The sequence below is a fragment of the Pinus tabuliformis genome, chromosome 1_2 (genome assembly GCF_031772625.1).
Source record: "Pinus tabuliformis cultivar Carrire ecotype Pingquan chromosome 1_2, CPIR1, whole genome shotgun sequence".
In the NCBI taxonomy this organism is placed as follows: domain Eukaryota; kingdom Viridiplantae; phylum Streptophyta; class Pinopsida; order Pinales; family Pinaceae; genus Pinus; species Pinus tabuliformis.
The window spans coordinates 1,033,672,300-1,033,697,795 of record NC_142298.1 but is presented as its reverse complement, the minus strand read 5'-3'; the positions used below and the strand labels follow the sequence as shown (position 1 = coordinate 1,033,697,795).

General features: G+C 39.3%; 1 pseudogene; it reads right to left on the bottom strand.

Moving 5' to 3' along the window:
- Positions 1–922: 922 nt before the first annotated feature.
- The window catches only part of LOC149209657 (uncharacterized), a 124,201-nt pseudogene continuing 99,627 nt past the window's right edge, over positions 923–25,496 (bottom strand).

Below are 25,496 nucleotides of genomic sequence, written 5' to 3'. Positions count from 1 at the left end.
AGTTTCATGTAGGCTAAAAAGTGACAAGTCGACCCCACCATGAAAGGGAGTGTCCCTTGGGGTAAATGCACCCATTCGAATTGTATATATACACATGATGTGACACTTCATTTGTCTCACTCACTCATGATCTCTCTTATATAGAAGAAACTTGTGTGAGCTAAGAAAGGATGAAATGGCTAAAGTTTGGATTGGTTTTTGACACATATTTCTAGATATTTTATTATAAACCCTACTAAAGAATAATTTATCTTAGAAGAAGAGTTGTTGGGTTTTCTCCCATGTTTGGGTTTCCATGGAAAATTTGTCGTCTCTACTCTGTATGGCTATCTCTTTATAATCTTACTTGTTTCTACTATTTTCGCTGCATTACTGTTGAGATTTCCTATGTATAATTTCTTAATGGTATATGCGACACAAGATAAATTAATTGAAGATAATTAGAAGTAATTATCATATCATAAAATTGGTTTCTGTTATGTTTATTGTAGAAAATTCAACATGGTATCAAAGCTACAGGTTGAGAAAGCACCCTAGAAGAGAAGGATGAGTCCAAGAGGAGACTGAGTTTGGATCTGTTCTAGAATTCTGGTCAAAGAATATTATATGGCCACAGTTTGAGAGAGAGGTTGATAAAGTGAGCTTACATGTTATTGATGACAAGATACTTTCTCAAGTTGTCAATTATGTCATCTTTATTTGATCCATGGACAACACTCACAATATTTAGAACTTGGTCCTCCTCCAGATCTAAGTTTGCAACTAATTTCCTCTGCTTTTTCAACACGATGTTGACATGAGGAAAATTGCTCATTTGTTTCTTTGATGTGTTGTTGATGAGACTCCAAGGCACCAGTAACAACCTTGAGCTACCCCTCTAGTTTTTTTCACATTTGCCTATAACACCTCTATATCTTCAAAATCAAGGTTGCATGTATGTTGTGAATGTGTTTTTTGAGTCGATTTTCAAACATATTGGAAGTAGAGTTTGTGAATGTATTAGTACAAACATTAGTGCTTGCAAACATGGCAAGTAGCCTTCTTGTTGATTTTTTTGATGAAATCCAACTTCTCTAGTAAGAGGAATCCTGAGCTTAGATATACAAGTATGGAGTCTATCATTGTTGCCAAACAATTGAGAATAGTGTTTTAAATAGACATCCTCAATGTTATTTAACGCCTCTGCCAGAGGATAGCTGATGGCGATGCCGCCACCAATGAGAGCTATGTTGTGACTAAATTGTGTATTGGAAGAGTGGCTCTTAGAGGAGCTCCATACGTAATGCATATTAGAGGGGCCATACTTACTTAGAACCTTCATCAAATTATATACATTGAAAATTGTATAATTGTCCCTAAGAACAAACCACCATACATTCTACAAATGGAGCTTAAAAGTATCCTGAACAATTCTTGCAATCTGAACACTGGAGTGGTGTCCCATCAGATTCGTGTAAGAGAAATGAGAGGTGTTGTCAGATAATTTGATGGGTGAAAACAACTACGAGGGATCAACGATCCCATGATCTTCATCCAACCAAGCGAAACCCCACATTAGATTGGGATTCCACCAGAGCTTCGCAAATTATTTTTTCGTAGGTCATAGGCAAGCCAATCCTCCTATGCCAAACAAAATGTGGTTGAGGCTTAAGTCCTCAGTCGCATTGTCTAGCAAGGGAAGGCAAGAGGGCTCCCCTACCATTCTTGCAGAGGATGTAGCCAACATGAACAATGATTTTTGCCTAATGAAAATAAAAAACTAGACAAAACCATGAGAATTTTGAGAAGGCGAGGGACAAAATTAGGACTATGAAGATGTGGGTTTGACTCTCGCGCCATGCTGATCTATTGGACCCATTTTTGAAGTGATCATGGATATATATCTTCCAATGCTTTCATCTCTAACTCCCAATTTTTAGAAAACTACAGTCGCATTTTCTCGTTCTTGTGTTCGAGATTTCACTCACCATTAGTATTTCCCTTCTTTCTTTTCCTGTCAAAACCCACCAATTGGACCGTTCAAATCCGAGATGGGCACGTTGGATACTCGAAATTCAGATAATGACCAATGGGAGAAGAAGTCAACATAGTTTCAATGTAAAATTATCAAACCCATCAATATTAACATCATTGATAAGAAAAATACAATAGCTAGAGTACAAAGTCCTCAACATCAAGGGCTAGGGTTTCTTATTTGAACATCACGGCTCTAGGCTCTTGTTTAGGGATTGTTTCAGCCTTTATATCTTAAAGAGCAATGCTCCACTCATGAAAGGACGGGGCATATTGTAAGAAAATTATTGCAGTCATGCACAGTGTTGCATATGGCAGTTTTGTAGCAATATCAATCCACATTTGCAGATTCTTGAAGATACTTTTGATGTGTAGATGCTTAGGCCTTCATTCAACTTAATACTTTTATAGAGTCCATTTTATAATTATGCACATTTCAATGTTTGACTATTTGATATGATTATTGGTATGGTGGAAGAGGTCACAGTGCCTTAGAGTTGATGGGGTGGCTACATTGGACCGCCTAATTCATTTTCAATATTCTTAGAGACAGAAGGTATCTAGAAGTAGTATGATTTCTTTGAAGAGACATGTCAGGCAGTAGTAGAAGACATGCTTGAGTGATAGAGGGAGCAACAATAGCATAAGCACTTTCTCAAGTGATAGAGAGAGCAACAATGGCAGAAGGACTTGCTCAAGTAATAGAGTGAGTAGCGATGACTACCATTGCAAGACCTGCTTCAGAAGTCAGAAGGACATGGCCGAGCCACTTCATCAAGACATGATACAAAGAGGAGAAATGAAGCTCTAATACATATCCACAGATGATCAGATTATGGACATACTTAAAAGACGAGCTTAGTATGATGATGAACGTCTCCCTCATTGAAAGGGAATGATGAGGTCTTTGTAGAATTGGTGTAACCATCTCCTTAAGCCATAAAGGACTTTGGTTGGGTCATAATGGACTTTGAGCAAGGGAGATGAATACTTTCACCTTTGAAGCCAGAAAGACTTGGTTAGGTCATACAGGACTTTGATTAGAAATGTGAATGGCCCAAGGAAATTATAGGGGAAAATTATAGGAGGCATTTACCTATAAAGCTACAAGGACTTGGCTAGCTTGATTAGAGGTGAATGACCTAGGGGAATTATAAGATTGGACATATATTCTCCTTAGAAGCCAGAAGGACTTCTAAAGGAGATATATGTAATTCATCTTTAAAGCCAAAATGACTTGGTTGTTAGGAGGACTTAGATAGGTCATAAAGGACTTTGACTAGAAAGGTGAATGGTCCAAAGGAAAATTCTCTCCTAAGAATCTAGAAGAATTTGGATGCCTAAGTTAGGTCATGACCAAAGGAGATTGATATATTTGCCTAAGGATCCGTACAATACTTCGTCCAACCCTAGATATATGAGGAGTTACATTTCCCACTCTAGGATGGAGTTATCTATAAACATGCATCAATATGACAAGCTCATAAAATCTTTTTAAGAAAGGAAAAATTTTAGTTAAAGGAGAATATGTTGCAGCGGAGGAGAATACTTCCCTCACTAAGAGAGAGTGTTGATTTTTGTGTAGCATTTGGGACTCAGTATTATCGCATGCTAAGAGGCCTCCTAAGTTGGCCTAAAAAATTATGGATATTAATATGCAACACATTTTATTTTTTAGTGTTGGGTTGTGTTATATTCTTTCCACAACTAGCCGACGTAGTTAACCGGGGGGTTAGAGGGGGACGGGGCAACGCCCCGGGGAATTTTTTTTTGGACCCTATATTAGGTTGGGCGGACCTACCTATGGTTTTGTGCATGATTTTCGCACATGGTTTTGGACACGATGGTTTTCGGTCCATGGTATTAGATTCTTCGGCATGTATAAATACGTATTGTAACATTGAAAGGAAAATAATGAAAAATCAAGCTAGTAGTCTCGGTTTTGGGATCCGGGGGAAAATCTCTGTGTATATGTTTTTTATGTGTTATGCTCTCGCATTGTTTATTTTCTAAGTTTTAGAATTCGTATGCAGGTAATTTCTGTATGGTGTTAAAACCTACATTTGGTATTGGAGCTATTTAGGCTTCAAGGGGATGCCTTTGTTGCTGAGGGGTTTCACTCGGGCTTGTGGTAGACCCTGTTCAGTGGGATATCTGCGAGATTGATTTTGGTGGTGAAAGAAGATGACAAGCAATGGAAAGATAGAGATCGAGAAATTTAATGGTTAGAGTTTTGAGTTGTGGAAACTCAAGATGGAGGATCTGTCGGTGGATAAAGATCAGTGGATCGCAGTAGATCTGGGTACTAAACCAACGCGAGTGTCCGATGAAGAATGGAAGAAGTTGGATCGGAAGGCAAAGAGCACAATATGATTGTGTGTCTTAGATTCAGTATTTCTGAATGTATCAGGGGAAGCTACGACTAAGGCTTTGTGAGACAAGTTAGGGACTTTGTACCAATCTAAGTCTCTGGTGAATAAACTGTTCCTACGGAAAAAGCTGTATAACCTGAGGATGAAATATGGAGACTCAGTGATAGAGCATTTGAACACATTTAATACTGTGGTAAGTCAGTTGTTATCTGCTGATATTAAAATTTTAGATGAAGATAAGTACATCAGTTTGTTGTGTTCTCTGTTAGATTTGTGGGATAATCTGGTTATTGCAATAGGTAGCAATGCAACTGCCTTACAATTTGATGAAATAGTCTCATCCTTGCTGACAGAGGAGATGAGACGAAAAAATATGGAGAGCCAGAATGGTGATGCCTTGTCTGCACGAGGACGGTCCCAGAACAGAAACAAAAATAAGTCATCGAGTGGGAGATCTAAATCTAAGGGAGGATCTAAATCTCTAGGAAAACATGTAAAGGTGGTGTGCTAGAAATGCAGAAAGGAAGGGCACTACAAAAGGGACTGTAAATCTAAGGCTCCTGACAAAGGAAAGGGATTTGATGATGCTCCTTCTGTAGAGGCGAAAACCACCTCAGATGAAGGTGGGGATGTGTACTTGGCTTCTTCAAGTACACATGTAGATCATGAGGCATGGTAGATTGATTCAGGTGGTTCCTTTCACTTCAATCCCCATAGAGAATGGTTCTGCGAGTATGAGAAATATGATGGTGGTGATGTCTTCTTGGGGGATGACAAGAAGGCTAGAATCGTTGGTCGTGGAAAAGTAAAGTTGAAGTTGCAAGGTGGAAGGGTTGGAACACTTCCGGGTGTTCTGCATATTCCTCCATTAGCCAGAAATCTTATTTCTGTAAGCAAGCTATATGATGCAGGTGTAAAAACAGTGTTCGAGAAGGATACCTGCAAGATGTTTTGGGGAGCATTGGTATTGATGCGGGGAGTTCAGATTGGAACTTTGTACAAGCTGCAAGGTAGCACTGTTGTTGATGGGTGCAACAATTCTGTGGTTCCTGAAAGTGGAGAAGAAAATCTAGTGGTCTCTGGAGAGAAGACCATGCTGTGGCATCAAAGGCTTGGAAATATTGGAGAGAAGGGCCTTCAAATACTTCATGGTAAATGTATGGTAGAAGGTATGAGTAATAGCTCTCTGGATTTTTATTTTTGTGAAAATTGTGTATATGGGAAGAAGAATCGGGTGAGTTTCCCCTCTGGTGGTAAGAGGGCGAAACATATATTAGAGCTTGTGCACAATGATGTGTTTGGACCTGTGAAGGTTCCATCACTGGGTAAGTCTATGTACTATGTACCATTTATAGATGAATTCTCAAGGAATACATGGATATATTTCCTTAAGAAGAAATCTGAAGTCTTTGATAGGTTTAAAGAATTTAAGGCTCTGGTAGAAAATGAGACAAAGAAGAAGATAAAGGTGCTGAGGTCAGATAACGGTGGAGAGTTTTGCAGCAAGGAATTTGAAGAATTCTGTAAGAAGTGTGGTATAGAACGACATAAGACTATTCCATACACACCTGAGCAAAATGGAGTTGCAAAAAGAATGAACAAGACGTTGATGGAAAGGGCAAGAAGCATGCTCAGTGGTGCCAGGTTAGGACAAGAATTTTGGGTAGAGGCAGTGGAGACAACATGTTACCTGGTCAACAGGTCACCTTCATCAGCGTTGGAGGATAAGAATCCACAAGAGGTATGGACTGGTAAGAAACCCTCTCTTTCACATCTGAGGGTATTTGGATGTGATGCATATGTACATGTTCCAAAGGAGAAAAGAACCAAGTTGGATAGTAAATCTGAAAAGCGCATCTTTATTGGGTATAAGGATGGTTTAAAGGGTTATAAGCTTTGGAACCCTGTAATAAGGAAGGTTGTGTACAACCGAGATGTGGTGTTTAGAGAGGTGAAAGATGTTATTAAACATGAAGTCCAACCAAAGGAACTTGAGAAGATAGAGTTTGAGCTCAAGGAGGAAGAATCATACTCTACAACAAAAGAGGAATCAGAAGATGAAGAGCCGCAAACTCTAGGTGTGAGAAGATTAGTTCGAGAAAGAAGGCAGCCAGAAAGGTATAGTCCATCTGCTTTATGTTCAAATTTTTCTTTATCTATTACTGATGATGATCCCAAAACTGTGAAGGAAGTAGTAGATTCAGAGGATGGAAAACTTTGGAAAGAGGCCATGGTTGATGAAATGGCATATTTGCACAAAAATGAGGCCTGGGATCTGGTGGAGTTGTCGGCTGGAAGGGAACCCATTGGCAACAAATGGGTGTTCAAGAAGAAGACAAATGCAAAAGGAAAGGTGGAGAAATACAAATCTCGGTGGTAGCAAAAGGTGATTCCCAGGTGTCGAGAATTGATTTTGGTAAAATTTTTTCTCTTGTTGCCAAGGTAGCTAAAACTGTCGGGTTAAGGGATTAATGTGCGGTTAAGAGGTTTATGCTATGTTTAAACATGTTGTTATCGTGTACTATTCCAGGCTCGAGATCCTCTGGTGGAAACGAACCGTTGCTAAACTTATCCTCTGTTGGAACTGCTTGACATTGAGGAATTGACTGATCAAGGTTATATATTGGACAATCTGCACTGGGCAAAAGGAGGAGACTGGCACGATAGTTTAGAACACATTGTGTGAAGTAGTAGCCCAACCTGGTAGTAGGTCGGAACCTCGCCTTGAGCATCAGGGAGGTTTCGAGAGGGTGAAAAGTATTCATTTCTCCGAATTGGGTGTTCGGATAGGCGATTCTACATAATATTTCACTAGGATTTCAGTGGTACTGTCTGTTTTTGAAGTTTGGCTCTCCATTATTTATCCATCTTCCATCTTGGAGGTATAAGGATTGTAAATGAATGTTTCTTGTACTTTTATCTCTTTTTATGCCACTTAATGAAAGAAGGCCTCCCCACTATTGAGTAGGGCCCGGAGACGTAATGCAAATTGGATTAACTCCGTAATCAAATATTTGTGTCATGGTTTCATGCTTATCTTGTTATTTCCACATTTTTTTATGTGCTTTTAAGTTCCATGGGTAATAAGCTCTGTTACATGTAATTTTGATGCATCTATAAGTAAAAGATCTTGGATAAAATGATCCTTTCCACAAGTCCAATACTCTATAGGCTTCCATCCTACACCCTTATTTTTCTCCTCAGATCGATGTCCCTGTCCTTATCTGATGCATTAAACCTCTTAGGTGGTGCAATATTCTCCTTACTACCTGAATCATGTGGTCTCACCCTCTTCTTTTCCCATTTTCCTTTGTTATTTTCATTTCCTTTCCAGTCTGGCTTAGTCTCATATTCGTACTTCTATTGTTCATAGCAATGCTTTAGCTTTCGAATGGCCTCCTCCAATGATCTAGGCTCATCAAACTCAATCCTATCTTTGAATGCCATTGGTAACCTACTAGTGAATCTATAAATCTTTGCCTTCTTCTCCTTGAGGTAAGGCACATACCTCAACAACTCCAAGAACTTGCTAATGTACTCATCATCTATCATGGGTCCCATCTTTAGTTCATAGAATTCCTTTTCCCTGTCATCAAAGTATATCTCTGATAGGTACTTCTTCTTGAATAACTGTTCAAACTCACTCCAAGTCAAATCTTCCTCATGTATACCTTTGACATTCTTCACATCTTCCCACCAAATGTTTGCTTTATGTTTGAGGATGAATGTAGCTACTCTATCTTTCATGTTCTCAGAATAATCACGCAACTGGAAGAACTTCTTCATACCAAGAAGCCATGCCTCTGCATCCTGTGATTTATTCATCTCTCCATCAAATGTTGGTGGATTTTCTTTCTTAAACTCATCTGGAAAGTATTCCTTATCGCTCCTCCTGTAAGGATGATAATGATATCGATCATCATACCTGCCATAACCAAAACTAGAACGGTACATGTGTCTATCCCTTCTCTTATCCAGAGTGTCCAACAATTTTCCATCTATGGCTATGTCATCACTATCTGACTTGTGAAAACCATGCAATCTACTTACATATGCCCTATTAGTTTTATACTCTTGCTCATGGTTGATCCAAAGTGGCCTCTGTCACTGTAAATCTGATAAGCTCTAAAGTATCACTGCATTTACCTCTACTAGCTTCTCTTGTGCCTGCATGATTATGTCATTATTTGCCTTACAACTCCTTATTTCTTCCTTTAAGATTCTCAGTGTATCTGCCAAATTGGAAGAGTTCCCAACACCACACTACTCTTCTGATTCATAAGGAGAGTCTTTGTAATCTACCATCTTGCTAGCCATTTTATATTTCTTCCTGCAAGGTATATCATGTTAGCTAAACCAAATCACATTAAACCAACATACCTTAGTATAGCTCGGGGAGGATACCTTGTTTGCAAGATCAACAAATCAATGTAATACATGTATAACATAATAATGACAACACATATAAATATAACACATAATCATATAACCATGCAACCATCATTCTAGCTAGGGTCCAGTCATCATGACCTTAACAACAACACATACTACAACCTCATGCATGATAACAACCATTACATCACTGTACACTTGACCACATGCAAACATGAACATGCATAAGCAATATATAACCAACTACACATATGCATAAACACATATGATCAAGCATAAACTAACAACACTTGAAACCAAACCTACAAGAATGATACATGCAACCAAGCATACAAAAATGTAACCAAGCATACAAGAATTTAACCAAGCATATGATAACGATACATTTAAGTGTCATAAATTGACATGTAACCTTTCATACACTCACGAAGATGCATTCCACAACAACAACAACTTCCACATGATGACATCATTACAACCATGTTCAACATCATGCAAATGCAACAATCACATGGAATGCAATTTTAAGAGACACACATGCAACTGACATGCTTGCATGACGAACACACAACCCACCCAGTCTGAGGGGTGAACCATGTTATGATACTACTCTGTAACACCCTCCTCCCACATCTACCCAAGCAACCGTCCAACCGGGGTAAACATGCGAGGAGAGGCCACTATGATATGATTCGACCTCCTAAGTCACATTAAGGAAGTGGAACCAACGAAAACACACCATACAGATATTCAACATCAGCCTTAGTACCTTCAGGAACCAACCCAACACTTCAGGCATCTTTCCCTTGGGTCTAAATGAACTTTTGGACAACTTGACCTTTGGACGTTCTAATGCTATGGGCATGCCAACATCCAGGGACCTCTAGACGCTCGCATAGGCCTTCCTGCCAGCATCCAGGGACTCTTTTTGTTAGTTCTGTGCTAGCGTTCCCTTGAATTAAGCCACATTTTTAGGCCCAGAGCCCAGGTCACTGCCAAAAATTTCATGATACCTTCATAATAGTAGATTAACAAGGAAATGACAATGCAAAATCAATCATTTGAATGAGACCTTGACTGGAACCCTACTAGCCATGACAAGAATTTCTTCAAATATATCATGAATATGTAATCTATAGGTGTAAAAAACAAAGATGAGCATAAGCATCTCCTACTTAACTGAGAATCGCTAAGAAACATTCATTCTTCAACACATCAACTGCCATTTCATCCATTAGGTCATAGATACATTGATCATTCATTACAAGTAAAAACATGATGAAATCCATACATAGCTTATATCATAAAACAAATAAATAACCAGCATAATAGCAACAAAAATACTCATGAAATCACAGCCATATAGACCACATATAATCCAATATATTACTCATACAAATATAATTAGAAATCACCTCATATTGATGATGAAAAATCCAAACTCGGGATGGGACTTCCACATTCCACCCGACCGTAGAATGGCTGAGCCAAATCTCTCTTCATCCATTCACCTCCGTGCCATATTCCAAGCATGAATGTGGGATCTCATAGAACACATCAATAAAAACCATCCATGGCTTCCAGAGGACATCCACCTCAACCCATCAAATAGTGATTCCACCTCACGGTCGGACATCACAAAACCATCTTCATATTAGTCTCCATCGAAGCCTTCCAAGACTTCCAAAGCGTTTTTTCCAACCAAGTCTTCTAGGGCTAGTAACTCAACCCATAGATTTTACTAGGCTTCGAGAGTGTTTGTCCAACCGGGGCTTCCAGGACTAGTAACTCAACCCACCAAGGGCTTCCAGAGAATTTTTCCAACTAAGGCTTCCAGGACTAGTAACTCAACCCAAGCTATTACAGGGCTTCCAAAGTGTTTGTCCAACCAAGGCTTCCAAAACTAATAACTCAACCCAATCTAAGGAAACATGAGAACTAACCAGAACAAAATAAGGAAAGAAATCCACAATCGCCATGGATATCCAGGAAATGGAAAGGCTAGGAAATCCACTATCAATCTAGGCTATCCTCCATGCAGTGATAGGTCATAACCAATAATCCACATGCATATGATAAGCATGCCAAAAATAGTGAGGAAAACATACATGCAACTCGATACCTACAAGAAAATCCCACTGTAGCTGTTGATCCCGATGTCCTCTTGCACTTTCCTTCTCTTCCTTTTCCTCCTTGCTCCAAAAATCCAAGCATGCCACACCCTCCAAGATTGCTCCAAGAAAACTCTAAGTCTCTGAGAGTACGAGAGAGAGAATAATGAGAGAGCTCCAAAAATGAACTGAAAAAAAGGTTACCAACTGATCCTCATAAGCCTTTTTATGAATGAGACCTCTATTTTCTTCATTTTACATTATTTTCCTTCATTTTCCTCCTCACATGCAACCTGTGACCTTTCATCTCCCTTTTCTCTCAATTTCCATTATTTTCATAAATAAATGTGCCAAAAATGCCATTTTACCTTTCCAAAGCCTTAGCTTTTTCATTTGCCAATTTCCTTAGCCATTAAACAATCACAAGTGATCCCCATCACTAAGATTCTGCCCAAAATTCAGCTTGGAATAAGTGTCCCATCATCCGTGGTTATCATTTTGCCTTTATTAACTTTTATTACATGGAATTTTCACCAGGGATGTTACAACCATATTCTATCCTTGAAGAATCAACTCATGGACATCAAGATGAGCAAAGGGGAAACTATGCAATCATACTTCATGAGGATATCCCAACACAAGGATCAATTATTGTCTACTAGAGAAATTACATCTGATAGAGAGTTGGTACTTATTGCACTTTGAGGTATTCCTCCGATTTGGGAGACATTCATCATAAATATTAGCAACAATGATATGTTTCCTTCATTTGATGAGCTATTGGGAAAGTGCACTCAAGAAGAGTCCAAAATGATTTCTAGAGGGAGAATTCAAAAGCATGAAGAAGGAAAACCCACTACATTTGTTGTTGAAGAAAAGAGGAGGAAAGGAAGAATAAGACCATCTAATTCAAGAAGGCCAACACCAAAATCCATGGAATCTAATAAAAGAACTAAAAGGGATGTGTCACAACTTTGAATGCTGCAATTGCCACAATCATGGTCACCTTTCCAGAGACTGTCTGGAAAAGAGAAATGCTCCAATTTCCTACAACAAAATCATCGCTACAACAACTATAGATATAATAATAGAAGAATAGGAGCTCTTGTTGATCGAGAAGAATTCCATCACACCCCCCCGATACCCTCCCCCCCCATGATATCAAGGAACTCAAGGTATGGAAATAATGCAACTGCTACTCAATCTAAATACTTTCTTATTTCTTCTCTTTCTAGTTCCTCTCCTCTGTATTGGTTTGATAGCTGGCTAGTGGATAATGGGGCATCTATACACTTCATTGGTTATCATGAAGTCCTCTCAAACTTGGTTGAGGGGGAGAAAATTGAATGTCATTCTAGGGGACAATTCTACTTATCTTGTGAAGGGTTTTGTTTTTGTTTGATTTCATTTGAATTATGTTCAAACTATACATCTACAAGATTTTTTGTATGTACCGTGTTTGAAAAAGAATCGTGTGTCTATATTTTCCCTGGGGGACAAAGGGATGAGAGTAGTGTCACACGGAATAAGTCGATCTTGCGGATAAGATAGACCTTCCTAGAATCTAAAGAAGACCTAATGACAAGCAAACCAACGAGACACTATCTTTCTCTAAATATGCTTTAATAAACAATGGAAAACAAGTGTTTTTTAGGGCCTACTTTAGGTCCAACGCAAGCTTGTGGATGCCCTCGCTCCTTTGATCAAAATGAGATCCTTTTCGTGAATCTGCAAACACAAACAAGGCAAACAAATTAAATAGCACCTGAAAAGCCAATTGCATAAAACATATTTAACATGAAAGTCAAGGAGTCCATGAAATAAATAACATGAGATACTTGTTGAGAAAAATGAGTTTGATTGTATTAATTCAAAAGAAGAAGAACTTTACAACCTTTGCCTTGACGCTGTACAAGCTCCTCCCAGGGTCCAACAAGAAGTCTCCTCTACTTTGACAAGTTTCACTCACTCCCTAATGAAACCAAAATGGTATGTGATCTCTCCTCTTAGGCTTAACTAGGAAGTCTTGATTTCACCAGCATTTACCCTAAAAAATATTCAGCTTCTAACCTCTCCAGCAACCAGCCCAATGCCTATATTTATAGTGCAATGGAGGGAGGTTACTAGGTCCTCCTTCAAAGGGATAAAGCCCTCCTTCAAAGGGATAGCTCCTCTCATCAAGGGATTAGCTCCTTCTCTTTTGGGATGCATGAACCACCTCAGAGCGAACAATCCACGTCAAAATTCCTTCTAGAAACCTCTAGAATTAACCCAAAGTGAGTTTTTTAAGATAAAACTTGCGCCTTTTGACTTTCACAGGGGTCCGCACCTACACCGTTAGGGACAGAGCGGGCAGGTCCGCAGTTTTTGTACACAGAAGGTGTGGGACCGCAGGTGACAGTGAGAGAAAGTGCGGAACCAGAGTTACATTGATTTTTAATGTCTTTCTCTCATTTCCAAAGCTTGATTTGAAGAGGAGGACAGTACAAGTGATGATAGACCCATACTGACTGCAAATAATCATGGTGACGATATTTTTGTGTAACAGATTGCCCCCTAAAGTGCGAAGTATGTAGTAGATGAGGATTTCATTTATCATTTAGGAAGAGTGAAGTACTTTATCATTTCAAGGATCATCTTTTGGAGAGCCCGGCTGGAACCTGTAAAAACATTCAATGCAAGATATATATATGAGATCATATCATCGCTGAGGTAGGCATTCCCATACTCAGATCAAAACTGACTAGAAAACTAACTACTGCTCTGATACAGGAATGATCTTGTAAAACATCACAAGTATAGACTCATGTGGACACAGTATGGACGCAGCCATTTGTTTATGAATAGTCCATTATATAATGAATACAAAATTCCTCGCAGCCTGGATTGTGGAAACTAGATCCAGGGTCTTCACTTCTACTTCCTGAAACAGTACGATTCTATCCATGCAAATAAATGTGTTGATGTCGAACATGATAGAAACCACTTGATTACCAGTCAATGATGTAAACTGTTAACAAGTGTGAGAGAAACCACCAGTGATGTCAATGGCTCTCAAAGTACCCAGTACAATCCATGAGATGCGAATAAATGTGTTGATGTCGAACATGTCACAGAATCCTTTGATCGAAGGTCAATGATGTAAACTGTCGTCAAAGGCGAGAAACTTGCCATTGAGGCATGCAGATCTCAAGGTACTGACGATTTCTAGATCATCTTTCTAGATAATGAGCTGAAGTCGATAGAAAGCGATCCGTCGTAGGCAAGCCCACAACACGAAATCATAGATCAAGTTGAAGAAATTTAGTTGCAAGGACTGACTCAGGGATGGTCAAGATGGATGACAGATATTTTGCAGATGAATGGCTTATTGGGAGTGACCTCTTGAACACATAACGACATGGCAGATGGTTTGGTGACAATTGACCCAAAGTTAATACCCAGAAACTGACTGAAGACTTTCAATGTGGTTTGATCAACTGTTAAGCAAAGGATTTCCCAACCCAGGTGAATGAAAGTGTCGTGTTCAAGAGTGGTTACAAACTATGACAAACAGACTCATTTTTCTCTCTTTTCCCCCACCATTTCTGGCAAGTACCTCTTTATTTTTGACAAGCTTGAGGAGGATAACATTTGCTTGATTATAAGCTCATCCTTCGGATGAGTCCAACTTAGTTTAAATTCAAACCCTAAGAAGGAGTGGTTCGTTCCTGTTTGTAATTGAACAGGTCCTTTACTGTGAAATTTTAACGAGTCCAGTATAGGAGAAACTCGGCGTTTTTCAATTTTAGAGAGTCTGAAAAAACTTAAGAAGACTCCAGGGTTGACCTTTTTCGTAAATTTGTGTCTCCCAAGCCCGAAAAAGTATAAAATAATACTTGAGAGAACCGCTTGATCATTACGACCAAGGAGTACTTTTCATAATTAGTGCCTCTGATCCGAAAAAGTAAAAAAGTGACCAATGACACGTCATTTTATAACCAATATCGAACTTGAAACGACAAAAGTCCGGCAATCTTTTCATGTTTATACAGTCAGAAAAGAGCTGTAAGTGGACCGTCTTTGTAGTTCCGTTTTAAGGAGTTTAAAAAGAAAAACTCGGCAATCTTTTCATGTTTTAGGAGTCAGAAAAGAGCTTAAAGGTGACTCTAAGCTTTCACTTTTTCGTAAGTTTTAACGAGTTCGAAAAAATGATAAAAATGTACTCATGGTTTTCACTTTTTTCGTAAGTTTTAATGTCGAAAAAATGATAAAAATGTACTCATATGGCCAAATTTCAATTTAATTTACGAGTAGGAAAAGACGGAAAGAACTCGGCATTTCCATTTGTTTTACGAGAATGAAAGATAGCAAAATAATCTCGAGATTTTCATGAGTTTAACGAGTCTTGAAAATAACTAAAATTGACTCGAGATAGGTTTCATTTTTACAAAATCTTGAAACAAAGAAAAACTATGCTTCAAAGTAGTTTCATTTTTACACAAGCTTGAAACAGAGAGAAAACTGTGCTTGATGCCCCCTAAACATAACTGCTAGAGCACATGCCCCCCAGCTTCATTTCATTCAACTAAGTACAAGCTGGATGGAATGAAGGTTGATGTACGAGATCATTTGAAAGACTCGACCTAAAACTGTAAGAAAATTATGCAAAAAACTGAAATAACTAACCTAAATATACAACTTAACATTTATGAGATCTAGTCAAACTCTCGACTCAATTAGAGGAGGATTTGTTTCATTTTTTAACGAGCTTGACACAGGAAAATAACTATGCTCGGATTCAGTTTCATGTTTACGCAAACTTGAAACGAAAAACTATGCTTGTTATAAGTTCGCATGCCCCCAACATAACGACGCAAAATGAGGTACATGCCCCCCAAGCTTCATTGCATTCAACCAGGTGGATGAAATGAAGGTTTACTTTTGAAATCTTGGAAAGACTCGTGGGATTTGTTTCATTTTTTAGTGAGGTTGACACAGGAAAAGAACTATCCTCAAAACCCTTGTTTCATTTTTTAAACGAGCTTGACACAAGATAAGGAACTATGCTCATAACTACTCTCTACAATCTACCTAACAAGGAACTATACTCTAAAAAACTTGATTCATTTTTTAACAAGCTTGACACAAGACAAGGAACTATGCTCTAAAATCCTTGATTCATTTTTTAACGAGCTTGACACAAGACAAGGAACTATGCTCATAAAATCCTTGATTCATTTTTTAACAAGCTTGACACAAGACAAGGAACTATGCTCATAAAATCCTTGATTCATTTTTTAACGAGCTTGACACAAGACAAGGAACTATGCTCATGACTACTCTCTATAATCTACCTATATAACCTAAAATCTACCTGATTCATTTTTTAATGAGGTTGACTCAGTAACAGGAACTATCCTCTAACCTGATTCATTTTTTAACGAGGTTGACTCAGTAACAAGAACTATCCTCTAATCAACTGATTTATTTTTTAACGAGGTTGACACAGGAAAAGAACTGTCCTCATGGCAGCCTGTTTCATTTTTTAACGAGGTTGATACAGGAAAAAACTATCCTCGCAGACCCTGTTTCATTTTTTAATGAGGTTGATACAGGAAAAAACTATCCTCGCACCTGATTCATTTTTTAACGAGGTTGACTCAGTAACAGGAACTATCCTCGAAACATCCTGTTTCATTTTTTAACGAGGTTGATACCAGAACAAAACTATCCTCATGGCAGCCTGTTTCATTTTTTAACGAGGTTGATACAGGAAAAAACTATCCTCACAACACCCTGTTTCATTTTTTAACGAGGTTGATACAGGAAAAAAATATCCTCGCACAACCTGTTTCATTTTTTAACGAGGTTGATACAAGAAAAAACTATCCTCGCGTCTACTGATCATGGCTTCCAACTGGAAGAAAGACATGTCAATGGACACACCTTGATCATGGCTTCCAAGAGGTCTTCATCAGAAGGAAGAATAGTTCTCTGGAAGGAACACATGTCAAGGGACTCAAAAGGGATAAGAACATCGCGTTCAAGTAATCCCATAGAGTTTTCCATGTCAATTACCGGATCTAAATCAAAGGAAGATGAGAAAATAGTGAGAGGCTCACTTACATCGGTAACTGAAAACATGGGACTAGTTTCCACATAATTAACCCGTGGCAGGGTAGATACCACTTGAGAATCAGGAACATTTAGGGCTGTCATATTATTGGTAGTTGAAACAAGACTAGGGAACGAAAGCTAGTCTACAGTCACAATATTTCCATTGTGAGGGAAAGACATCACGCAAAAGAGTGTCGATACGACAACTTTCATTGCACAAACATAGTCTCGCCCAAGGAGTAAATTGAAATCCAAGGGACCTCGAACTACCATAAGATCAATATAGACAGTTTTACCTTCCAAGGTAATAGAAAACTTAGGAAGGATCCCTAAAGGTTCACTAATGGTTCTGTTAAAAGCTTTCAGATTCTGCGTAATAGGCGTAAGCTGAGGGGAACCCAAAGCTTTCCAAGCAGTTGAGGATAAAATACTAACAAAAGCACCTTCATCTACCTGTGTGCGGTGCATGTCCCTACTACCAGCCTTGACAATGATTTGGAAAGGGATGGAGGAAGGAAGACGAGGTTCTGTCAATCTATTCCAATCAAAGGAAAAGACCTCAGTACTTGGAGGGGGTTCTGTAGAAACAGGTGAAATGCCCCCCGGCGTAGAAGAATCTGATGTAACAAAAAGAACCTGAGCGGTATGAAGTTCACTCTCTAAAGGGAAAGTGGGATCGACTGAATGTGAAATTGAATCGACCACTTGATCAACTAATGGATCATCAACCTGAGTGACATGAGTTTCACTCTCCAATGGAAGAGTGTGATCGACTGTACTTGAAATTAGATCAATCACTCTGTCAGTTGATGGTAGGTTGGGAGAAAGTTTACGGTAACCAGTTGGAAATTTTTGCTGTGGAACAGTAAGGTTTTCCAACAATTTTGAGGCTTCATCCATGTGAGGGAAAATGTGAGTTTGATGACTCCCTTTGCATAACTTACAAGGAAACCTAACTTTACCCTTTTTCCCAGGAACCTGACTATCATTGGTTGATGAATCAATGGAAAGTTGATGAGATTTTTCTGACCATACTTCCAAGACCTTTGGAATACTAGGACAATTGATAAGGAAATGGTCACCCTTACAAAGCCTGCAAGGGTATTTGGGTTTACGATGCATGTCAGAGTTTTCCTCAACACAACTAACACTTACAGTCGTGGTTGGTTGGTTGACTTCTTTCTTATCTTGCTTCTTCTTCTTCTTCTTCTTCTTCCCTTTCTTCTTCTTCCTAGACACCTGGTTACTAGCGTCAAGGATTTTACCAAGCGAAGAGGAAGAAATGGAGGAAGAAAAATTAGGTGAAGAAGGTAAAGGGTCAACAGAAGGTTGGTGATGTTGAGATGGTGAACTCTGTTGAGGTGAAGCATTCGGTTGAGGTGGAAAAATTGGAGTATTTGGGGCCAACGAAGTTGAAAATAACCATATCGGTAATCTTATTGTAAATCCAGGTAATGACAAAGTAGCCATGTAAGGAAGACCAACATTTCCAAAGTAAGGAAAAGTACTAGGATTCTCATTAAGAGGGGTTCCTTGGTTGGTAAATTCTGGAACATTTGCCATTATATTCAACTCCAGTGAATTTTATTAACAATTTAAAACTAAAATTAACAATTCACAATTCACACCTGTGGTCTCTAAAAGTAAAAACAAACAAATTAACACGCGCTATCAAATCTAGGAGTCAAACCACACACAAACAGTAACTTTCCGTACTGAAAACACTAGTTGGTGATGAAATCCAACGTCACAGAGTTCAGTACAGAAATGGCGGTTGGAACAGTTACCCCGACAACCTGCTTAATGAATAGACTGGCACAAGTTTCTCCACTAAACCGTCTCGAGTGAAGAGAAACCCTCATAAAATCCAAGTGAGTCTAGTCGACGTCTACTCCAGGTACAGTGGGATCTTCCCTCCACCGTCACCTTAGGAAAGAATCCTATAGATTATGGCCACTAAGGTTACCAACGGAAACAAATATACCTGGGGGAACAGTCTACGATCCGATATGCATGCAAGGGCAGAGTAACAAGCTCAATCCCCTTGAAGTCTCCTTGAAATAATCCAAGGTTTACCAACAAGTGACCCCAGGCTCCTCGACAATGTTCAATCCAAGGTTTACCATTTTTAATACGTGAATATCTTCTATCGTTCCCAATGAGGAAGGATTGATTACCTCACTGGTTCAGATATGATCTCGTCCTTCGCCTTTAAGAGGAGCTTTCCCAGAGCATAAATGTAGCAATTGGAATTTCTCCCTACCGCAAGATCGACTACTTGTTTGTTTTACTGTCTTGGAGAGTTAACTAAAACCTATTCCAAGACACTAGCCTAAGCTAGATTGGTGGAAAGAGCCCTAAAAATGTAAAAAATTACTAGATGAATTTTACTTAAGCGCTGTGTTATTTAGGCTGTTATTACTCAAAGGGGTAAATGGATATGAAACCAATGGTGTTATGACCCGACTCAAAACTGAATGCAATCGAATATGATAATGCAATCCTTTCAATTCGATGAATCCTAACTAAAGTAAGGAGAGAGTTTCCATTCACTTCCAACAATGCAAAAATTGATCACTAAGACAAAATATAACAAATTCTCTAATGCACTAATTTCATCAAGAAAAACTAATGCAAATCAATTCCAAAACATTTTTTTCATTTTTATTTTTGTGTGTTAAAAAGAAGAATAAAAATATGTAAATTCAAATAAAAAAAAGCTGATCTAAATCTACTATTGATTTTTTAGAATGTAAACTATGCAATTGTAACCTATGCACAATTCACTTGAATAGTATGCAAATGTAATCTATGCACATTTTTCATTCATATTCTGAAAATGAGAATTCTAATTATGCAAATGTGATCTATGCAAGAGAATTCTCAAACACAAGATGATTCTAATGTCATCTAAGAACCAATCAAGTGCAAGTTAAGAAAATTGGGTGAGAGTTCCAAAGATCAAAAAATAAAAACACTCAAAGGCGATTAACACTCATACACAATTTAGCCCCTCCCCCCCGGCGAATGAGGGGGAATTTTTTTGCAAAAACAAAAGCAAAAAGATGCAAAATTGTGAAAAGACTGAGACAAACCTCCAAGTAATGACCAAAGGAAATAAAATTAAGAATTTCTCAAAAAAGAGACTCAAAACACCCAATTGATAAAAGCTTAAAACAGGAATGCCAATGGAATTAACCTGAGAAAAACTTCTGACAGGTTATATGCAGGTCTGGGCAGTAGACAATATCTTCTAAACAAAAACTAAGCTGACTAACAGAGGAAATCTTAGGTTTTTCAAAATTTTGACAGGGTCCGCAGGCCCTCAATTAACACAGGTGCGGTCCTGCTCTGTGCTGAAAGCCAAGCTGCGGGTAGGTACGCACTGTGTCAAACGGCTAGGGTGTGGTCCTCTCCCAAAGCTATGAAAAACAAAAAATAACCCTGGATCTACAAACTCTACCCAATTTTACAAACAACAAGCCAAAAACAGAAACAAAAACATAGTTTCTCAGGTCAAAGTAAAAACAAGGAAAACAATCAAGTCCCCAGCGGAGTCGCCATTTTGTCACACGGAATAAGTCGATCTTGCGGACAAGATAGACCTTCCTAGAATCTAAAGAAGACCTAATGACAAGCAAACCAACCAGACACTATCTTTCTCTAAATATGCTTTAATAAACAATGGCAAACAAGTGTTTTTTAGGGCCTACCTTAGGTCCAACGCAAGCATGTGGATGCCCTCGCTCCTTTGATCCAAATGAGCTTCTTTTCGCGAATCTACAAACACAAACAAGGCAAACAAATTAAATAGCACCTAAAAAGCCAATTGCATAAAACGTATTTAACATGAAAGTCAAGGAGTCCATGAAGCAAATAACATGAGATACTTGTTGAGAAAAATGAGTTTGATTGTATTAATTCAAAAGAAGAAGAACTTTACAACCTTTGCCTTAACGCTGTACAAGATCCTCCCAGGGTCCAACAAGAAGTCTCCTCTACTTTGACAAGTTTCACTCACTCCCTAATGAAACCAAAATGGTATGTGATCTCTCCTCTTAGGCTTAACTAGGAAGTCTTGATTTCACCAGCATTTACCCTAAAAAATGTTCAGCTTCTAACCTCTCCAGCAACCAGCCTAATGCCTGTATTTATAGTGCAATGGAGGGAGGTTACTAGTTCCTCCTTCAAAGGGATAAAGCCCTCCTTCAAAGGGATAGCTCCTCTCATCAAGTGATTAGCTCCTTCTCTTTTGGGATGCATGAACCACCTCAGAGCGAACAATCCACGTCAAAATTCCTTCTAGAAACCTCTAGAATTAACCCAAAGTGAGTTTTTTAAGATAAAACTTGCGCCTTTTGACTTTCACAGGGGTTTGCACCTACACCGTTAGGGACAGAGCGGGCAGGTCCGCAGTTTTTGTACACAGAAGGTGCGGGACCGCAGGTGAAAGTGAGAGAAAGTGCGGAACCTGAGTTACATTGATTTTTAATATTCTGTCTTGCGCTAATCTCCTGATTTGATTCCTCTCCTCTTTGATAGTCTTCAGCTACCTGCTCCCTTGCACGCCCAACTACACAAAGTACCTGTAAGATCACAGAAGCATAGCACTATACAAAGACATGGATCTATAATCGTAAACAATCTAGGATCAGATGTAAGTTGACCATACAAATGTAGCAAACATCAATGACACAAGAGCATGGAGGAAAACTTGAATAGCTTTTATTGATAAACAAGAAAAGAGCCAAGAGGAGTTACAACCGGTTGTTCTGACCCAGCATCAACCTCCCAGCAAAGAAGCCCCTCTTCACCTCAAACAAAGCTTAGATCACCCAACAATCTGATGTTTGTCTCAAGAAACCAATAACAATTCCTTATAATATGCAAAATTCCAGCCTCCGGATCTCTGGGATGAGGGATCCATATATAGATATCTGTAAGGGGGATGAGTTAGCTTGTGATTTGATTAGTGTCCTCCCTCTGATAGTTCTTTCTTCCACTTGGAGATTGATGGTCTCTTACTCATGCTTGGTTGAATTCAGTGAGGCAAGTGTCACAGGAGAAGATTCTGGAAGCTTCCATTGCCTCTCCACCTCGCGGAATGACACTGCCATTTGTCATTTCTCGCCCATCGCACCCCACAGAAGGGATTTTTGAAATGCAACGCACCCACACAATGTATTTAGGTGAGATGCAACGCACTTAGCGAGTGGAGCAGCTGAAATGATCCTGTTTTGACCAATTCTGAGCAGTTTTTCATGGAGAACTTCTGGGAGAAGCTGTAATCTGTTGACCTTGTTCCTTTAGGGGTTAGAACAACACTTTTAGGGACTTAGGAGCCCTTGGTTTATGGACATTTCATGCTTGGGGTTGTAGGGCCCAAAAATGTCTATAACAGTTGCCCCCTAAAGCATGAGGTCGTTAATCTTTTGATGTCGGGTGAAATGCTTTATTATGAGGATCCGAAGTTCTTTCAATGCTGGGAGGAGACCTGTAATAAGATACAATACAATACATTATCTTCATAATATTTTCATGATCTAGCTGAGGTGGGTATTCCCATGCTCAGCTTTATAAATTCATTTTCATGTACATAGGACAGACAATCGTCTGAGTGTAGACTGATGATTCTGATAGAGCCATCATCCTTTTGATTGGATGATTATCTGTGCAGCAATGATGTACATTTAATGTCTTTATTTCCTTGAATATATATCGCAGCCCGGATGGATGAAACTAGATCCGGGGTCTTCAATCTCGTTTGATCTTCACTCGAAGTACAAGTCGATCCATGTGAAAGCTGTTCTGGAGTCGAACATGGAAAGACATTGCCTGATTACCAGCCAATGATGTAAGCTGTTAACAGGCGCGAGAGGAGTCACTGATAATGATAATGATCCTCAAGGTACTGCAGTACAATTCACGTGGTGTGAATAAAGGACTTGGCGTCGAACACCACGCAAAATCTTTCGGTCGAAGGCCATTGATGTAAACCTGTCGCCGGAAGTGAGAAACTTTCCATTGAGGCATGCAAGCTTCAAAGTACTGAATGGGGTGTTCCTAGATCAAATTCTTGGATAATGAGCTGATGTCGACAAGAAGTGATCCGTCACAGGAGGGCCTTAATGAATCCCACATCAATGACATGGAACGGAGCAAATGATTTTAATGGAGGTGAAAACGATTTGGTGATATAAGGTTCAGGGTGGCGGTCATGAAAGAATGGAGCATAAATGTATGGTAGTGGGTGAGACACAGGTGAATTCTCTGAATGACTTCTCTTGAACATATCGGCGACACTGATGTGATGGATTGGTAGCATTAACCCCAAATGTGGATGGTATAATGGGACCATGGTGATGTGACTGGTGAATGAAACAACCCAACCCGACTCGGACACGGAGTGGAAGTGTCATCTTCAAGAGTGACTTGCTACCAACAAAGTTTCTTCAAGTTTTCTTCCCAATTTTCCCCAGTCATTGCTGACCAGTACCTCTTTATTTTTGTCAAGCTTGAGGATGATAACATATTCTTGTTCTATAATTTGCCCTTCGGGCAAACCCATCGCTATGTTTTAACGAGCCTAGCGATAGTGAGACTCATTCTTGTCTATAGACAAGTTTGTCGCTATTACACTTTTAACGAGTTTAACGACAAAGATAACTCGGTCCTTTTCAATTTTAGAGAGTCTGAAAAGGAATGTAAAGGTAACTCCAAAATTCCTTTTTCGTCATCTAATCCCTTAAGTCCGAAAAAGTATAAAACAATACAGAAGGGATGAATTTTCGATACTTTAACGAGCCGAACAAAACAAGCGCTCGATCTTTTTGTGTAATAATCTCTCAGGTCAAAAAAGATTAAAATCTAGAGGAGAGATAGCACTTCCGGTCCCTTTAACGAGTTGGAGAGGCCAATGGCTTGAAAATCTTTTCATATTTTACGAGTCAGTTGAAAAGAGCTTAAAGGAGACTCGTCTTTTGAGGAACGAGTGATAAAATGGGTAGCAACTGATTCCAGGTAAGGTTTGGAATTTTCCAATCACGGCAGTGTTACAAGGATGGCTAGTGAGATCACTCTTCGCAGTTGTCCCTCAAAATGGGTAAACAATCAAATGGGGGTGAATGATCGGCCAATGCAAAAGTGGAGGTGATGATGCAAACACGACCAAGGCTTTAATGGCTGAAGTACTACATTCACGATGGTTATTTACCGGTGAATAGTTCATTTTTTAACGAGCTTAAACGCGGGGGGAAACATTTGCTCATGGCTTATGTTTATTTTTTAACGAGCTTGAACTATGTGCTAAAACTGCTCGATTAATCCAGTCGTGTGATAAGAATGTCTCATATAAAAATGGCAACTTTTAGAGTTTTTCCCCACATCCTTTCTTTATGCAAGTTAGGAAACGACCAATCCTACGAGTTTAAAGGGTTAGAGGACCTAAAAATTTAAAAAAATAAATAGTCGCTCTTCGCTTGCAAGCCAAAAGGTTTGCATGCCCCCAGGCATAAAACAGAGTTTCAAGGTTACCCCTTCTTTAGTCCGTTAAAACATTTGTTTTACCGAGAGAGGCCTACCTCTTACAAGTTACCCAAAGATTGTCTTATTCACAGCGCAAACAAAACACTTCCTCGGCGATGTCTACCGAAATAGGAAAAGGTGAGTGAAGGAGGCTACTCCACTCACATAACTTTGACAAGAGAATCTTGTTCTAGAATAACCCCCTCTTCCAATCACAGATGGGAGTACAGACTAGTCATATTCTCTCGCGGAAACCTAGCCTATACCCGAAGTTTTCCTGCCGAAGCAGACCAGGGTGCATGCCCCCTGGGTTTCAGTCATGTCCCCCCGAATCACTCGCACTCATCGGGTGGACGAACTGGAGATTGAGACATTTCTTGCGTGAAAAGACCATTCAGGGATGGTATATGACTATTTGCTCTGTATGATCCGGGAAATGAAAGCTGGTCTACGAGCTTGACCACTCTTCCTTCGTGTGGAAAACACATTACTCTAAAGAGTGAGGAGAAAATTTCTCCCATGCAATAAATATAGTCTCGTCCAAGGAGTAGATTGTAATCCAGGGGTCCTTGGACTACCATTACGTTCATGTGAACAGTTTTTCCTCTCAATGTTATGGGCACATCGGGAAGGATCCCTAACGGTCGACTGGTTCCTTTATCAAAACCTGTTAGATTTCTCATCTCAGGCAAAAGCGATGGCGAACCAAGCGCTTTCCAAGCAGTTGAGGAAAGGATACTCATAGAAGCCCCCTCATCTATGATGGTACCAGCCATAACCATTCTATATATTTGAACAATGATTCGGAATGGTACACTAGCTGGTAAACGGGGTATGCCTAGTTGATTCCAGTCGAAGGAGATAACTAGGTTGCTTGGAGGTGGGACCGAATAGACGATCGGGTACGACTCTGATGAACTTCCTTCCTGCGGTAAAGGAACGAGTAATTTGACCCCATGTTTGTTGGAGTCTGTGCTTATGAAAA